The sequence below is a fragment of the Phyllobates terribilis genome, unplaced genomic scaffold, assembly GCF_046119375.1.
Source record: "Phyllobates terribilis strain yellow unplaced genomic scaffold, ASM4611937v1 Scaffold_2__4_contigs__length_985480577, whole genome shotgun sequence".
Taxonomy (NCBI): Eukaryota; Metazoa; Chordata; class Amphibia; order Anura; family Dendrobatidae; genus Phyllobates; species Phyllobates terribilis.
The window spans coordinates 187,989,250-188,009,184 of NW_027362762.1; the positions used below are offsets into that span (position 1 = coordinate 187,989,250).

General features: G+C 45.4%; 1 protein-coding gene across 16 annotated transcripts in view; it reads right to left on the reverse strand.

Moving 5' to 3' along the window:
* The window catches only part of LOC141201471 (retinol dehydrogenase 7-like), a 148,024-nt gene that overhangs the window by 79,322 nt on the left and 48,767 nt on the right, over nt 1-19,935 (reverse strand). For 6 of the 16 annotated variants that reach the window (XM_073663545.1, XM_073663531.1, XM_073663485.1 and 3 more), the window contains 2 exons: nt 12,936-13,001; nt 7,977-8,048 (listed from right to left, as the gene is read on the reverse strand). The exons of 7 other annotated variants lie outside the window; for them this stretch is intronic. The gene's annotated coding sequence lies outside the window, so the exon portion shown is untranslated. Of the gene's footprint in view, nt 1-5,172; nt 5,269-7,976; nt 8,049-12,935; nt 13,002-19,935 lie in introns of those variants that run through there. 3 more of the 16 variants (XM_073663517.1, XM_073663493.1, XM_073663552.1) reach the window with 2 other exon arrangements.

Consider the following 19,935-nt stretch of genomic DNA (forward strand, 5'->3'; position numbering starts at 1 on the left):
CAGGAAGATCTAACAGTTGTACTGGCAACTTCCTTCGTGTTGGTGTTACGGGGAACGGTTGCCTGCCTTCTGTCTGCGGCCACCACACTGCTTCTTCCTGCCTGTTGGGGTGTCTGCCTCCCTCCCCCTGTGTGCTGCTGTCCTCGCTCTGCATGTCCTCCTGCCAGGTTGGGTCAGTTACTATATCATCCACCACCTCGTCTTCCACTTCCGCACCCTGGTCCTCCTCCTGACTTTCTGGCAATTGTGTCTCATCATCGTCCACCTCTTGTGACACTTTCCCACCGTTGACTTCGTGTGACCATGGCTGCTCAAATATTTTAGCATCGCTACACGCGAACTCCTCTTGCCCCGCTTCAAGTGGACCGGGCGAGAGGCCCGAATCTATAAATGGAAAAGTGAACAGCTCTTCAGAGTGTCCAAGTGTGGGATGGTCTCTGGGTACTCGGCATGGTAGGAGGAAGGAGGACCAGGGTGAGGAATATGCGGTCCAGACTATCGGCTACTGAGACTTGACCGTGTGGAAGACAGGGTGTTGGTGGTGGTGATGGCAAAGTGACTGTAAGCATTATCCGCTATCCAACCAACAACCTTTTGACACTGCTCTGGGTTCAATAGTGGTGTGCTGCGGTCCCCTAGAAATTGGGACAGGAAGGTCAGGCGAGAAGATGTGTGTGTTTGTTGTGGCACAATTTCGGTTTGCCCACGGCCTTGTCCTCGGCCTCTGCATGCACCATTATCATCACGTCCAGTTCCCTGTCCCTTGCCACATACCTTGCCCATTTTAAATGGAGGACAGTATCTTCCATGCTCACTACAAATGACTGAGTTTGGAGCGAACTTATATGTGATCTGTGTGAAGGAGAAAAGTTTTAAATACCTGGCCTGTAGGTAAGTAGTTTGAACAGCAAACTGCTGTGAATTGCTTCACTGAGACACTAAAGGAAATTTTTAATGGAGGCCAGAAATGGCAGTATTTTCTGACAACGTATATGTGATCCGTGTGACGGAGAAATCAGAGTTTTGAATACCTGGCCTGTAGGTAAGTAGTTTGAACAGCAAACTGCTGTGAATTGCTTCACTGACACACTGAAGGAAATTTTTAATGGAGGCCAGAAATGGCAGTATTTTCTGACAACGTATATGTGATCCGTGTGACGGAGAAATCAGAGTTTTGAATACCTGGCCTGTAGGTAAGTTGTTTGAACAGCAAACTGCGGTGAATTCCTTCAATGGCACACTAAAGGAAATTTTTAATGGAGGCCAGAAATGGCAGTATTTTCTGACAACGTATATGACATCCGTGTGACGGAGAAATCAGAGTTTTGAATACCTGGCCTGTAGGTAAGTTGTTTGAACAGCAAACTGCTGTGAATTGCTTCACTGACACACTGAAAGAAATTTTTAATGGAGGCCAGAAATGGCAGTATTTTCTGACAACGTATATGTGATCCGTGTCAATGAGAAAACAGAGTTTGAAATACCTGGCCTATAGGTAAGTAGTTTGAACAGCAAACTGCTGTAAATTGCTTCACTGGCACACTAAAGGAAATTTTTAATGGAGGCCAGAAATGGCAGTATTTTCTGACAACGTATATGTGATCCATTTGACGGAGAAAACAAAATAATAGCTAGATTTCTAGCGCTGTAATATGGAAAGGACCTGGCTGTATTCTGCAATGCCAACAAGCAAGTGGCGCAGAAAAACGGTGTTTTGGATTGCTTTTTAAGCAAATAATGAGGATTAAGATCCAAAGAAAAGTATTCCTGGCCCCTGAGACCTGGCCTTTTGTATAGAAATATCTAACAGAAGCAGAAGGCAGAACTGGAATGGAGCCTCTTGTCCTATGTGCACTGCAGTCTGCTATGTACACTGCCTGCCTGCCTATATACACTGCCTGCCTGATATCTCTCTAGATGGATTAGTTAGTCCTCAAAAAGACTGTTTGTTAAGATGGATACAGTGCCTACAAGTAGTATTCAACCCCCTGCAGATTTAGCTGGTTTGATAAGATGCAAATAAGTTAGAGCCTTCAAACTGCAAACGAGAGTAGGTTTTATGAACAGAAGCATAAATCTTACAAACCAAAAAGTTATGTTGCTCAGTTGAATTTTATTAAATTTTAAACATAAAAGTGTGGGTCAATTATTATACAACCCCTATGTTTAATATTTTGTGGAATAACCCTTGTTTGCAATTACAGCTAATAATCGTCTTTTATAAGACCTGATCAGGCCGGCACAGGTCTGTGGAGTTATCTTGGCCCACTCCTCCATGCAGATCTTCTCCAAGTTATCTAGGTTCTTTGGGTGTCTCATGTGGACTTTATTCTTGAGCTCCTTCCACAAGTTTTCAATTGGGTTAAGGTCAGGAGACTGACTAGGCCACTCCAACACCTTGACTTTTTCCCTCTTGAACCAGGCCTTGGTTTTCTTGGCTGTGTGCTTTGGGTCGTTGTCTTGTTGGAAGATGAAATTACGACCCATCTTAAGATCCTTGATGGAGGAGCGGAGGTTCTTGGCCAAAATCTCCAGGTAGGCCGTGCTATCCATCTTCCCATGGATGCGGACCAGATGGCCAGGCCCCTTGGCTGAGAAACAGCCCCACAGCATGATGCTGCCACCACCATGCTTGACTGTAGGGATGGTATTCTTGGGGTCGTATGCAGTGCCATCCAGTCTCCAAACGTCACGTGTGTGGTTGGCACCAAAGATCTCGATCTTGGTCTCACCAGACCATAGAACCTTGAACCAGTCTGTCTCAGAGTCCTCCAAGTGATCATGAGCAAACTGTAGACGAGCCTTGACATGACGCTTTGAAAGTAAAGGTACCATACAGGCTCGTCTGGAACGGAGACCATTGCGGTGGAGTACGTTACTTATGGTATTGACTGAAACCAATGTCCCCACTGCCATGAGATCTTCCCGGAGCTCCTTCCTTGTTGTCCTTGGGTTAGCCTTGACTCTTCGGACAAGCCTGGCCTCGGCACGGGAGGACACTTTCAAAGGCTGTCCAGGCCGTGGAAGGCTAACAGTAGTTCCATAAGCCTTCCACATACGGATGATGCTCCCAACAGTGGAGACAGGTAGGCCCAACTCCTTGGAAAGGGTTTTGTACCCCTTGCCAGCCTTGTGACCCTCCACGATCTTGTCTCTGATGGCCTTGGAATGCTCCTTTGTCTTTCCCATGTTGACCATGTCTGAGTGCTGTTCACAAGTTTGGGGAGGGTCTTAAATAGTCAGAAAAGGCTGGCAAAAGAGATCTTTAATCCACACATGTGAAGCTCATTATTCTTGGTGCCTGAACTACTTCTTAATACTTTAGGGGGACCAAACAGAATTCTTGTGGTTTGAGGGGTTGAATAATAAATGACACTCTGAATTAACTTTTAACGTTTTAAAAACAAACAAAAAAAATTTTGCTGCAGTGCATTTGCCACTTCCAGGCTGATCTACAGTACAAATGTCACAATGCCAAGTTAATTCCGCATGTGTCAACCAGCTAAATCTGCAGGGGGTTGAATACTACTTGTAGGCACTGTATGTGTAATGTACGGTTTTTCTCCCTACACTACCTAATGCACAAGCAAATCTCTCCGTGAAGCAGCAGCACCTCTCCCTACACTGTCTGATTCCGGAGTGACTGTGACGAGCATGGCGCCGCCAGGTCTGATATAGACCTGATGACGCTGTGCGGCCAGCCAATCACTGTAATGCCCACAACCAACATGGCTACGGCATTACAGTGCATGGCAGGCAATACCTGCATGTTCATTAGCTCTCTAAAGAGTGCCAAACATGCAGGGAGGGGACCCGAGTTCCCACCCGAGCAACCAGGAAATACTCGGCGAGCGCCGAGCATCTCGAGCAGTGAGATGCTCGGGCGAGCACCGAGCAGTAGCGAGCATGTTCGCTCATCACTATAAATAACCCATATGTTGCTGTTCAGTACTGCTTAGCCATGCGGCGAGACTCGGGAGGGACGGATCGCTATTTGCCTCCTGGAGCGCAGGTTTTTCTAGAATAGTATGCGGACTCCATATACAGAGCACCTAAATGCTAGACTAGCAAAATCCCCCCTCAAGTGACCCCGTTTTGAAAATTATACCCCTTTGGGAATTTATCTACAGGTGTACTGACGATTTTGACTCCATGGGTCTTTTCCAGAAACAGGCAGCAGCGGATGTTGCTGAGTGAAAATTGCAAACTGCTGTTGTAGTGACCAGTAAGTTGTAGTGACCAGTACGTTGTTCCCAGCTCATGCTTCTGGAGACACACATCTGTAAATTAGGCAGGCTCTCATCGCTACAGAAATGCCAAACATGTGGATGCTAACTGCGGTTTAGGCACACACTGGAGCTCAGAAGGGAGGGGGCATTTGGATTTGGGAGTGCAGAATTTGCTAAATTTCTTTTGGGGTGCGATGAGCCATGGCACTTTTCCAGAGCCTTTGTGCTACCAGTAAAGTGGAAACCCCTATATTTCCGATAACAGATGACGGACCTTAGTGGGGACTTGCTTTTTGTTGTGGATTGAGTTGAACCTTTTGCTAGGAACAGAACATTTTACATAACATTTTGGATCACATTTATCCTGCGCTTTATGCTGAGCACTTATCTCATGGTTTCCATCTAAATCTCCGAGTGACGTGATTCAGATGAACCCCCGAGGGATCCATTCACTATACTGAGGCATAACCCCACACAAAACAAACCGAACATCCAGGTCATGATAAACAAAAACTAATAAAATTTCAGCCGAACATTGAGTCAGACTAAAACACCTTTATTGAAAAAATAAGTTCTTGGTGGCACTAGAGAAAAGAAGTGCATACACGGATTTGTAAAAAATATATATATACTGTCTTAATATAAAATATAGACATAGAGACATTGAACATAATTATATCATGGTACACTGATGCTACATGGGAAATATGGGATATAACATATTACATCCACTCCTAAGCAGAAATCTGCATATGGAAGTAAGTACAGAGTGGCCCTATCCAAATTATATAGTATATATGGTAAATGACCAAAGGGCAACAATGCACATAATGCTGGAAATGGACTGAAAAATACATTCGGATGACCAATCCCTGTGTACAAATTATGAATTACCTAACCCACCATTAGCATCAACCATGTGCTCTACATCAAATATTAGTACCTGGTGGTCCATCACTCCGTGTATCGCACGCCGAACCCCGACGAGCGTTTTGACACACCTTCATCAGGGGGTGGCGCCCAGAACACCGGTGATCACTTAAAAGGAAAAATGTATCTAATGAGAGGAGACCCGGCTGAATTGACGCATCCGCGGTCAGGAGGACCTGCGCGTCAAACCACGCCCCCCACGTCATGTGACCCGCGATGCATCGACACGCAAACACGTGACCACGTACCACGGAGCACATAGAGATACAGGGGCCAGGGAGGCACACAGGGCGCAGACCGCGCATGCGTACAAGCCGATCTCCTCTCACGGGGAACATATCATTCAAAAAACAGCAAAGGCAATGTGGCTGATAGTTTTAAATATCCCAGAGGAGTGACAATCTAATGCATAGGTACATTTCCCTTCAGCTTTGGACAATGATAACCCAATGTGTACCACATATAAATATTCATAATACAAAAATGTAATATAAAAATATGTCTAGTATATAATAACAACACACATGAGGTAATACAAAAAGACAAAATATACATATAATAGATACAAAACGTAATAATCCCCCCGCTATTCCCCGGCCTCTCCTCTCTGTCAATCTCTTCACTGCAACCGGCATGGATTTATATAGTGTGACCAAGTAATAGTTAAAAAAAAGAATCAGAATGGTAAAAAATAAAAAAATAAAGTTTATACTCACTTTCCGATGCATTCTCTGCCCCATCCGGAGTCTTGAGCGGCTCACGCTGTTGTGTGCAGGACCTGCGGTGAAGTCATTGAGTCATGTGATGGGTCACATGACTCAATGACGTGGCAGGTCCTTCAGACAACAGCGCGACAGAGGGAAAACATCAGAAGATAAGTATAAACTTTATTTTATTCTTTTTTTTACAGGTTCTTTGGTACCCAGGTCTGGAAGAGAGTCTCCTCTCCTCCAGACTTGGGTACCATCCGCTCATTGATTCCGCATGCGGAAACGCAAAATTAATGAACATGCTGCGGATTTTTGACCGCAGCATGGGCATTGACATTGCGGAATGCCATTGGGGACCAGGGGTGGATTAAGAGTAGCAAGGGCCCCGGGCAGTTTAGAAGGCGCGGGCCCCCCCCACACACACCTGATTTATTACGTGACATGTCACATGATCCCCTGTGATAGATCATGTGATAGTTCACGGGAAATTAATTTGGCACAATATTAATTGTGCTGCCCCATCTGAGAGCAGCACAATATAGGGGCAGATACCCTGATTCCAGCGATGTGTCACTTTTTCAGCTGCTTGTTGTCATTTTGAGAAAATCACCGTTTTATCTGCTGCAGATCTAGCAGCTCTCTGAATGCTGCGCTCTGTATAGCCCCGCCCACACCACTGATTGGCAGCTTTCTGCCCATGCTCAGTGTACACAGAAATCTACTGATCAGTGATGGGGGTGGGGTCCTACAGAACTTACTAGTCAATTACCTTCTGACAAATCAATGATTTTATTAAAACAACACTAAGCAGCCCAGTAAGTGACACATTACTGGAATCAGTGCCTCTAACCCTACATTATGCTGCTCTCAGATTAGGTGGCAAAAACCTGATGACAGATTCCCTTTAAAGGAGCTGTAAAGACAAAAAAGTTTGTATTAAAAAAAATACAAGCCATTTGTGAAATTAACTTTTTTTCATTGTTAATTCACATTAGACTGTATCTTCAACACTTTTGTCAGCAGGTCTTATTACAGACTCTGAATAGGGCAGCTCTCTCCCTCTCCCTCAGCAGAAAGTCACAGCATGGTTAAAAAACGGGATCTTTTATGATTTTCTCATAATAAATGAAAAAGGACATGCAAGTCCTCCAAACTATTTTCCGTTTCTGTATAGGGGAGGTCCTAAATCTTTCTTGTTCTTTAGTTGATCACATGTCAAAAAGGCAAAGCATTTACTATGAACTCGCCTAAAAAAATATACACTTGGAGAGTAATATCATCATCTGCATGTAAATATTCCTTGACTCTAAGGGCTCGCTCACACTGTCGTATAACACGGCCGAATGCTATGTGATGTTTTATCGGATAGGACTCGGCCCTATGTTATACTGTGGGACAGTGCAGATCTGCGATTATTGGCATGAGAAAATAATCTCATTCGATATTCGGACCATGTACACCGATACAAGTCTACGGGTGCACGTAAAACATTGGACTGCACTCGGATGTCATCCAGGTGCAGTCCGATGAACACTCACAGAGACTATGGAGAAGATGGAGAAATTAAGTTCTCCATCTTCTCCATATCTGTGCTGTGAGAGAATCGGATCACACTCAGTTGAAGCTCTGACAGAGTTTGAGCCGAGTGTCATTAGCATAATTGGCCCTATTCTCTTGTATGAGAGAATATATGGCTTAGTGAGTGGACCCTAAAACTGAATAGTAGTGACGGACAGGCACCTCACAAGCGGGATTCATGTAGCTCTCAGATGTCATGTAGGTAGGGCTTCATTCCATGGGGTAGGGCTTAATTTCAAGGTATATAAAAAAAATTGACTTCAAATAAAAATTAAATGAACACAAAAAGCACTAATTGAATTATTTTTTTCGTATTTATGTTTGCAGCCCCTTTAAAAACCCTTTGAGGACCAAGGCACATATATGTCCCATAGTTTTAAACTGGAAAAATATTTGATTGAATAAAATTTAAGGTCCTCCAAGGTTTAAGTAGGTCATAAATTCATATGAATACTTGCTCATACAATTGCACATGCCAAAAGATGAAGAAGAACAGAATCAAAAATATGACATTAAGTGGAGCACTTACAGGTATTCAAGGTGAAAGAGACCAGCAAAGGCATCGTCTCAAATGACAGTAAATGAGTTAGAATTCAGCAAGCTGAAAATGAAGACAGCAGGTTAGAAGCGAACCAGACTTTATGGTGCTCAGAATTAGTCAAGCAGAATTTATTGACTGCTGTTGCAAAGCACTGAGACTCCCGCAGTGTATAGATGGCGCCGTGCGGCCTCCCGCTGTGTATAGATGGTGCTGTGCGGCCTCCCGCTGTGTATAGATGGCTACGTGCGGCCTCCCGCTGTGTATAGATGGCGCCGTGCGGCCTCCCGCTATGTATAGAAGGCGCCGCGCGGCCTCCCGCTGTGTATAGATGGCACCGTATAGATGGCTACGTGCGGCCTCCTGCTGAGTATACGTGTATAGATGGCTACGTGCGGCCTCCTGCTGAGTATAGATGCCGCACGGCGCTCCCCCCAGAGACAGCAGGAGGCCGCACAGTGCCATCTATACTCATCGGGAGACCACACGTAGCCATCTATACACAGCAGGAGGCCACACGGCGACATCTATACTCAGCGGGGGGCCGCACGTAGCCATCTATACACAGCGGGGGGCGCACGTAGCCATCTATACACAGCGGGGGGCCGCACGTTGCCATCTATACACAGCGGGGGGCCGCACGTAGCCATCTATACACAGCGGGAGGCCGCACGGCGCCCCCCCCAGAGACATCAGGAGGCCGCACGGCGCCAACTATACTCAACAGGAGGCCGCGTGCAGTCATACACACACACAAACATATACAGACATGCATAAACACATTTGAAACACAAAAATACATACAAACAGACATCACACAATGACATCTGCCCACACACACACACACAAACAGACATACATCACACACACACCTGCCCACACACACACACCTGCCCACACACACACACCTGCCCACACACACCTGCCCACACACACATCTGTGTGTGTGTATGTATAGTGTGTGTGTATAATGTGTGTGTATGTATAGTGTGTGTGTATGTATAGTGTTTGTGTGTGTATAATGTGTGTGTATGTATAGTGTGTGTGTATGTATAGTGTGTGTGTATGTATAGTGTGTGTATGTATAATGTGTGTGTATGTATAGTGTGTGTGTGTGTATAATTTGTGTGTGTGTATTTTTTTTTTTTTAAGTTAAAAACAAGTAAAATGCATGTGGCATCAATATCAAGACTCCAGATATAAGGGCCTATTCACACTGAATTTTGCAATGCATTCATCTCCTCTTTCCAGGCTTCTATCTAAATCCCTGAAAAATGGCATTCAGATGGGCCTTGACATAGCCATTGATTTGAACAAAGGCAAACCGAGGCTAAAGTCTGAATCTTTAGGCTTCATTTGCTCTGCTTTCAGATGTCTCATTTCAGACAGCACAATCCTGAATTTCAGGGATTCAGTTGTAAGCCTTGTGTAAAGACCTGAATGCAGCGCTGAATGTAGTGTCAATAGGTCCTTACATCCTACACCACCTCAGGGGATTGTTGTTATGGAGTATTGCCCCTGTATGGCCGCAGTTATGACCACCACCAGGGCTCGTGGTCACCCACCCTAGCTTTGGTATTCTGGGGAGCTGGTATAATGAATATCTGAGAAGAGCCCTAGAGAAGCAAGAACATTGGACAACCAAGAGGTGGTGGCCTCAAGTCAGGTGTAGTGTTCAACAGGGCAAGACTTTCTAACCTGCCCACACACACACACACACACATATACACACACCTGCCTACACACACACACACACACCTGCCCACACACACACACATATACACACACCTGCCCACACACACACACACCTGCCTACACACACACACCTGCCCACACACACACACACACATATACACACACACCTGCCCACACACACACACCTGCCCACACACACACACACCTGCCCACACACACACACCTGCCCACACACACACACCTGCCCACACACACACACACCGGCCCACACACACCTGCCCACACAGACACCTGCCCACAAACACACACACCTGCCCACAAACACACACACCTGCCCACACACACACACACACACACCTGCCCCCACACACACACACACCTGCCCACACACACACACACACCGGCCCACACACACACACCTGCCCACACAGACACCTGCCCACAAACACACACACCTGCCCACACACACACACACCTGCCCACACACACACACACACCTGCCCACACACACACACCTGCCCCCACACACACACATATACACACACACCTGCCCACACACACACACACCTGCCCACACAGACACCTGCCCACAAACACACCTGTCCACACACACACACACACCTGCCCACACACACACACACATATATACACACACACACCTGCCCACAAACACACACACACACACCTGCCCACACACACACACACACATATACACACACACACATATACACACACACACCTGCCCACACACACACACCTGCCCACAAACACACACACACACTTGCCCACACACACACACCTGCCCACACACACACACATATACACACACACCTGCCCACACACACACCTGCCCACACACAACACCTGCCCACACACACACACACACACACCGGTCCACACACACACACACACACCTGCCCACACAGACACCTGCCCACAAACACACACACCTGCCCACACACACACACACACACACCTGCCCACACACACACACACACCTGCCCACACACACACACCTGCCCCTACACACACACATATACACACACACCTGCCCACACACACACACACCTGCCCACACAGACACCTGCCCACAAACACACACACACCTGCCCACACACACACCTGCCCACACACACACATATATACACACACACACCTGCCCACAAACACACACACACACACCTGCCCACACACACACACATATACACACACACACCTGCCCACACACACACCTGCCCACACACACACACTTGCCCACACACACACACACCTCCCCAAACACACACACATATACACACACACCTGCCCACACACACACACCTGCCCACACACACACACACACACACCGGCCCACACACACACACACACCTGCCCACACAGACACCTGCACACAAACACACACACCTGCCCACACACACACACACACACACACCTGCCCACACACACACACACACCTGCCCACACACACACACACACCTGCCCCCACACACACACATATACACACACACCTGCCCACACACACACACACCTGCCCACACAGACACCTGCCCACAAACACACACACACCTGCCCACACAGACACACACACCTGCCCACACACACACACACACATATATACACACACACACCTGCCCACAAACACACACACACACACCTGCCCACATACACACACACATATACACACACACATATACACACACACACCTGCCCACACACACACACCTGCCCACAAACACACACACACACTTGCCCACACACACACACACCTGCCCACACACACACACATATACACACACACACACCTGCCCACAAATACACACACACCTGCCCACACACACACCTGCCCACACACACACACACATATACACACACACACACCTGCCCACACACACACTCACCTGCCCACACAGACACCTGCCCACAAACACACACACACCTGCCCACACACACATCTGCCCACACACACACACATACACACACACTCACCATCCCCCGGCTCCATTCCTCCTGCCTGCTCTGTCTCTTTTCCGGTGCAGCACTGCAGGCCGGGGCGCACAGCGTGACGTCACAGCTAGGAGACACAGCCGCGCACAGGGCTCCTAGCAGTGACGCGGCCCGGCCAGCACAGGGAAGTTAACTGCTGCAGTGCTGGCCCGGCCGATGAAGAAGTAGCGGCGGCCGCTGCTGGGGGAGCGGTCCGGGCCCCCCCCTCCCGCCACTGCTACCGCTATGTGCCGCGGCGGCCCGCACATATAATGAGGGCAATCCGGCATTAGACACCCCGCCTGGAGCCGTGGGCCCCCTGCCGGCTCGGGGCCCCGGGCGGTCGCCCGGATTGCCCTCATTATAATCCGCCTATGTTGGGGACCATGGGGTGCGGATATACATGCGTTTTACAAGCGTTTACGCTGCGGAAATTCCGCAGCATATACGCTTGTAATACGCAACGTGGGCACTTAGCCTTAAAAAGAAAAAAATTATGAGATAATGAAAAATGGAGTAATTCGACAATGAACTTACTCATAATCGGGGAAGCAGATGACATCTCAAAAAAGAGCTGTGTGGCTCTCACACCATCCGAGTGTCGGATGTTGGTGTAGAGCGACTCCACATCACAAGTCACTAGAAGGGTATCCGTCTCAAGATGTAAACCATCGACCTTTTTTAGAAAATCACCAGTATCCTTAATAAAGGATGGTAGTAACTCCACCAATGATTGAAGTTCTGAATCGATGTATCTGTTCACATTTTCTAGATAATTACCATTTCCTGAGATGATGGGTCTCCCGGGTAGTGTCGTTTGGTTCTTGTGAATTTTCGGCAATAGATAAAGGGTGGGAATGCGTGGTTCAGTGACCCGTAGCGCTGAGTATAACTCCTTTGTAATCACCTCTTCATCATTTGCCTTTTTTAGAAGTTTTAATAATTCAGCTTGAAATTTTTCCAGAGGATTGAATGTATGTTTCAAATAGCAACTTTTTATATTCAATTGGCGATAGGCCTCTGCTTCATACAGGACCTTGGGCCACACCACCACATTCCCACCCTTATCTGCCGATTTAAATACCACATCATCAAGATTCATTAATCGTTTAAGGCACTGTTGTTCCTCCATATTCAAATTAGTCTGTTTCGGACGTCGTGGCATCTTAGAGAATTACTGACTTACCATCTTGACAAAGACCTCAATATTGGAACAGGTAGATAATGGTAAAAATTTCCGCGACTTAGGCCTAATGGTTTGAGGAATCTTACCTCCCATAGGAGTGATATGTTCCCTGGCAAGGTCTTCCAGATTGTTTAACGCCTCCTGTTCCGCCTCTGTTGGGAATAATTTAGAAGTAGATTCATTATGGAAATGCCGTTTAAATAATAAATTTCTCGCAAACATGTGAAGATCTTTAATGGCAGTGAATAAATCAAATTCCGCTGTTGGACAGAAAGAGAGGCCCCTACTTAAAATAGAGATCTCAGTTTCAGAGAACACATGTTTACTCAAATTGATTATCTTCAAATCATCCCTGCTGGATTCAGGGGAATACCCATAATTCCTTTTATAGGGATGTGGGCGTAAATCATGTTTGCGTCTAGATGTCCCATCCACAGACACAGAGGCGGAAGAGGATGCTTCTGACGTTTCACTCACTGATTTGTTAGATGTAAAGGATGGTATCCTATCTCTCTTCACTCCATTTAGAGGTTGTTTCCTCCACCTGTACATCTTCCCAGAGGCAAAGTCTTTTTGGTCCCTGTCCAATTTATTTATTTGGGTGTCCTGTATTTTTTTCACCCATTCGTCCATATACTGATCCATTTGAGGATCAATATTTTTCATTTGATCCGTTGACAATTCAACTTTAGCTACTGAATAAATATCTTCTAGAGATTTATCAATTTCTGCAATGTTTTTCCCATTAAGAGTAATGAGAAGGTTCATAAGTCTAACTGATGCCTCATTACAGGCTGTTTCCCAGTCTTGTATGAACCCCTCACCAGTAACCGGAAATGACGGAATAACACGGATTCTTAGTCCTCTTGGAATCAAATTTCTCACAAGATAATTCTCAAGAAATGCTTTATTGAACCGTACCTTTGTTCTCTTGAATAATAAATGTTTAATTTTTGTAGATATTATATCTAATTGTAAATTGTTGGACATCGATATTCCCATAGCGCCATTACCAAAAACCTGATTAATTTGACCTTGCCAAGAAAGTTCCCTGGCTTTAAAGTCCATATCCAGAAGGAGGGATCCTGTGCAGAACACAGCAAATAATTGGTTAGAGTAATTTCTAGAATACACATGTGATGTATGTCCATATACTTAGTGACTCATATTACAGCCATAAGGTGCATTGTATGACATACATATGTGCCGGACTATGAAGTGACCATTCGGAAAACTAATCATAACCCCAAACAAAACAAACGGAACATCCAGGTTATGATAAACAAAAACTAATAAAATTTCAGCCGAACATTGAGTCAGACTAAAACACCTTTATTGAAAAAAAGAAGTTCTTGGTGGCACTAAAGAAAAGAAGTGCATACACGGATTTGTAAAAAATATATATATACTGTCTTAATATAAAATATAGACATAGAGACATTGAACATAATTATATCATGGTACACTGATGCTACATGGGAAATATGGGATATAACATATTACATCCACTCCTAAGCAGAAATCTGCATATGGAAGTAAGGCTGAGTTCACACGATGCGTTTTTCATGCGTTTCCGCGGCGTTTTTGCAGTTGCGTAAACGCCGCGGAAACGCATGAAAAACGCATGGTAGAAGGGCAGCAATGTTCCCCAATGGAAATCCGCATGTGCTGTGCCCATGATGCGGATTTTTCCGCAGCGTAAACGCTGCGGTCAAAAATCCGCAGCATGTCAATTAATTTTGCGGAAACGCTGCTCTTTTGCCGCCATTGACTTGCATTAGACCGCATGGAATCCGCATCACTGTATATGTTGATGCGCTTTTCATGCGGTCTAATGTGCGGCTGGTACCCGGGTGTGGATGAGAGGACTCTCATCCAGACCCAGGTACCATTAAAAAAAAAAGAATAAAATAAAAAATATATATATTCTCACCTTCTGACGGCCCGCGCTGCGTCCTGCCGGCTTCCCGGGCACTTCGCGGTTGAATGAAGAAGGACCTTCGCTGACGTCAGAGTCATGTGACGGGTCACGTGACGCTGACGTCGGAAGGTCCTAAAGTCTTCACTGCCGGCAGCCGGGACCGATGAAGCAGGACACCGGGGGCCATCAGAGGGTAAAGTATATATTTATTTTTTATTTTTTGACATTCACACACTATAAATCCATGCAGGTTGCATGGATTTATATAGTGTGAAGTTGACAAGCACTTTCCAAGTGATGCTAAAATCGCTTGGGAAGCGCTTGTCAACCCGCATGCGGAAATGAAAGTGAAGACCGCTTCATTTCCGCATGTCCCTGGCAGGAAACCGCATGTACAATCCGCATGCGTTTTTTCCTGCCAGAGAGATGCAGAAACGCTCAGGAAAAAATCCTGAGCATTTCTGCATCGTGTGCACATACCCTTAGTATAGAGTGGCCCTATCCAAATTATATAGTATATATGGTAAATGACCAAAGGGCAACAATGCACATAATGCTGGAAATGGACTGAAAAATACATTCGGATGACCAATCCCTGTGTACAAATTATGAATTACCTAACCCACCATTAGCATCAACCATGTGCTCTACATCAAATATTAGTACCTGGTGGTCCGTCACTCCTTGTACCGCACGCCGACCCCGACGCGCGTTTTGACACACCTTCATCAGGGAGTGGCACCCAGAACACAGGTGATCACTTAAAAGGAAAAATGTATCCAACGAGAGGAGACCCGGCTGAATTGACGTATCCGCGGTCAGGAGGACCTGCGCGTCAAACCACGCCCCCCGCGTTATGCGACCCGCGATGCATCGACACGCAAACACATGACCACGCACCACGGAGCACATAGAGATACAGGGGCCGGGGAGGCACACAGGGCGCAGACCGCGCATGTGTACAAGTCGATCTCCTCTCACGGGGAACATATCATTCAAAAAACAGCAAAGGGCAATGTGGCTAATAGTTTTAAATATCCCAGAGGAGTGAGAATCTAATGCATAGGTGCATTTCCCTTCAACTTTGGACAATGATAACCCAATGTGTACCACATATAAATATTCATAATACAAAAATGTAATATAAAAATATGTCTAGTATATAATAACAACACACATGAGGTAATACAAAAAGACAAAATATACATATAATAGATACAAAATGTAATAATCCATTCCAATCATCAAATATAATATATTACATATAAAAGTTTGGACACACCTTCTCATTTAAAGATTTTTCTGTATTTTCATTACTTTTAAAATTGTACATTCACACTGAAGGCATCAAAACTATGAATTAACACATGTGGAATTATATACTTAACAAAAAAGTGTGAAACAACTGAAAATATGTCTTATATTCTAGGTTCTTCAAAGTAGCCACCTTTTGCTTTGATGACTGCTTTGCACACTCCTGCCATTCTCTTGATGAGCTTCAAGAGGTAGTCACCGGAAATGGTCTTCCAACAATCTTGAAGGAGTTCCCAGAGATGCTTAGCACTTGTTGGCCCTTTTGCCTTCAATCTGCGGTCCTGCTCACCTCAAACCATCTCGATTGGGTTCAGGTCTGGTGACTGTGGAGGCCAGGTCATCTGGCGTAGCACCCCATCACTCTCCTTCTTGGTCAAATAACCCTTACACAGCCTGGAGGTGTGTTTGGGGTCATTGTCCTGTTGAAAAATAAATGATGGTCCAACTAAACGCAAACCGGATAGAATAGAATGCCTCTGCAAGATGCTGTGGTAGCCATGCTGGTTCAGTATGCCTTCAATTTTGAATAAATCCCCAACAGTGTCACCAGCAAAGCACCCCCACACCATCACACCTCCTCCTCCATGCTTCACGGTGGGAACCAGGCATGTAGAGTCCATCAGTTCACCTTTTCTGCGTCGCACAAAGACACGGTGGTTGGAACCAAAGATCTCAAATTTGGATTCATCAGACCAAAGCACAGATTTCCACTGGTCTAATGTCCATTCCTTGTGTTCTTTAGCCCAAACAAGTCTCTTCTGCTTGTTGCCTGTCCTTAGCAGTGGTTTCCTAGCAGCTATTTTACCATGAAGGCCTGCTGCACAAAGTCTCATCTTAACAGTTGTTGTAGAGATGTGTCTGCTGCTAGAACTCTGTGTGGCATTGACCTGGTCTCTAATCTGAGCTGCTATTGACCTGCGATTTCTGAGGCTGGTGACTCGGATAAACTTATCCTCAGAAGCAGAGGTGACTCTTGGTATTCCTTTCCTGGGGCGGTCTTCATGTGAGCCAGTTTCTTTGTAGCGCTTGATGGTTTTTGCAACTGCACTTGGGGACACATTTAAAGTTTGCCCAATTTTTCGGACTGACTGACCTTCATTTCTTAAAGTAATGATGGCCACTCGTTTTTCTTTACTTAGCTACTTTTTTCTTGCCATAATACAAATTCTAACAGTCTATTCAGTAGGACTATCAGCTGTGTATCCACCAGACTTCTGCACAACACAACTGATGGTCCCAACCCCATTTATAAGGCAAGAAATCCCACTTATTAAACCTGACAGGGCACACCTGTGAAGTGAAAACCATTTCTGGTGACTACCTCTTGAAGCTCATCAAGAGAATGCCATGAGTGTGCAAAGCAGTCATCAAAGCAAAAGGTGGCTACTTTGAAGAACCTAGAATATAAGACATATTTTCAGTTGTTTCACACTTTTTTGTTAAGTATATAATTCCACATGTGTTAATTCATAGTTTTGATGCCTTCAGTGTGAATGTACAATTTTCAAAGCCATGAAAATACAGAAAAATCTTTAAATGAGAAGGTGTGTCCAAACTTTTGGTCTGTACTGTACATCACATGTGTTCTAGAAATTACTCTAACTATACTGAGGCAGCAGAGTTACTCTGGACTCCATCTGGCCTATGCTCAGCGTTGTCCTTTTCAGAAGTGCACAAAACTTTGGGCGACGGCACTTTTATTCACGCCTAATAAAAAGACAGATGTTGACAGATCATAGGTCAGACGGCGTCCACAGTGCCTCCATCTGCCTCAATATAGGGAATTTTCCGCTAGGGGTTCTCTTTGAATCACGTATTTCAAAAATTTTCACGGAAACCCCGGTGTAAGCGAAGAGCGCAGAATAAATGTAAGCCGAGCCTTACTGCGATATTTGTGAGGCAGAATGAACAAATCAACAGCACGTGAAGAATTGGTTTTATTTATTTTTCACCCCATTCCTCGTGCGGTATAAGTGATTAGATGACTTTATTCTTCAGGTTGGTGCGGTTACAGCGATACCTGATTTATAGTGGGTTTTTATGTTTGGCAGCTGTCACACACTAAAAGATGCTTTTTATAGTTCATCGCCATATTTTGAGAGCTATACTTTTTCCATATTTCGGAAGACAGAGTCATGTGATGGCTTGTTTTTCACGAGACGAGTTGACGTTTTTATTGGTACCATTTTTGGGTACTTGACATTTTACTGTTCTGATTTTTGGGAGGCAGAATGAACAAAAAACAGCAATTCGGGATTTTTATTTTTTTTTATGTCGTTCCGTGTGTGGAAAAATTCATAAAACAGCTTTATTCCTCGGGGCAGTACGATTACAGCTGGACCACATTTATTGCGTTTTTTTTTTTATGTTTTGGCGCTTTTACACAATAAAATCTATTTTATAGAAAAAATAATTATTTTTGCATTGCTTTATTTTGAGAGCTATAACTTTTTTACTTTTCCATTGACGAAACTGTATGGCGTTTTTTTTTGAGGGACAAGATGACGTTTTCAGAAGTACCATTTATATTTATATTTGTCTTTTTGATTGCATTTTATTCCACTTTTTCTTTGGCGGTATGATGATAAAGTATTGTTTTTTGTTGTTTTTTTTTACGGTGTTCACCAAAAGGGTTAACTAGTGGGACAGTTTTATAGGTCAGGTAGTTCCGGACGTGGCGATACCAAAGATGTGTACTTTTTTTGCTTATTTATTCATTTTTCATTAAAATATTTATTTATGGGTACAATATGTTTACATTTTTTTATTATTACTTTTTACATTTTTTTTTACACTTTTACACTTTGTCCCACTATGGGACTTTCTCTAATTGCAGGCTGATCGCTTTTATAGTATAGGGATGCAGCAGCATTCCTATACTACACAAACTGTCAGTTCAGCACTGACACACAGTTGCCAGATGCACTGTGCATGATCTGGCAACTTTCCTAGCTTTGGTGATCCAGATGACGACATTGGGTCACCATGGCAACGGTCTCCGATCCAAATGTAGAGGGGCTTTCTTCCCTCTGCCTGCACACTAAATGCTGTGATCGCAGGAGAAATTGATATGCTGCGGGTCTGTAAAGGCGCGGCGCATGTCCGTGTCCACGGGTGATCCGCAGGTGCACGAGAATGCATAGTGGGCGTGGGATTTCTTGAAATCCCATCCACTATGCTGTAGCATCTGGCCGCTGCGGATTGCATGCAGCACAAGTGCGCTGCGTGCAATCCGCAGCCATTACTGATCGTGTGCACGTACCCTAACAGGAGCCAGCTGCTTCTCTGCTGGGTGGGTGTCGGACCCCCAACTTTGCCGGGCCCGGCCGCGACCTCTGCGACAGCGATGATTACGTCCCTGCCTTTTATACAGAACATAGCTAAAAAATCTATAATATAATCAGGGATGTGTCCGTCTGTCTGAAACCTCTATAGACTGCGCAAGCACGATGTGCCTGCGTAGTCTGGCCCCACACAGAAGAACACATCCAGCCGTAACAGGAGTATATGGCGCCGGAGATCGCGATATGCGTAGGCACTGAACGCATATAGCGATATCCAGCGCCATAAGCACATACCTGACCGGGAGGAGTGTTGCCGCGGCGCCTCTGTTCGGGCCGGGGGAGGGGTGCGGCGTCGGAATCAGCGCATGCGCATAGCGCGCTATCCAGTGCCATGTTAGTGAAGAAACATTTGCAGTGTGTAGTCAACAAAATGGCGCTGGACAGTGTGGTATGCGCAGGCGCGAACTTCGGCGCCACACTCATCCAGCCTCGCCGGAGATGGAGGACGCGCTGCAAAGGAGAGGGGAAAAGGTGAGTAGGAGTGTTGTTTTTTTTTTGTATGGATGG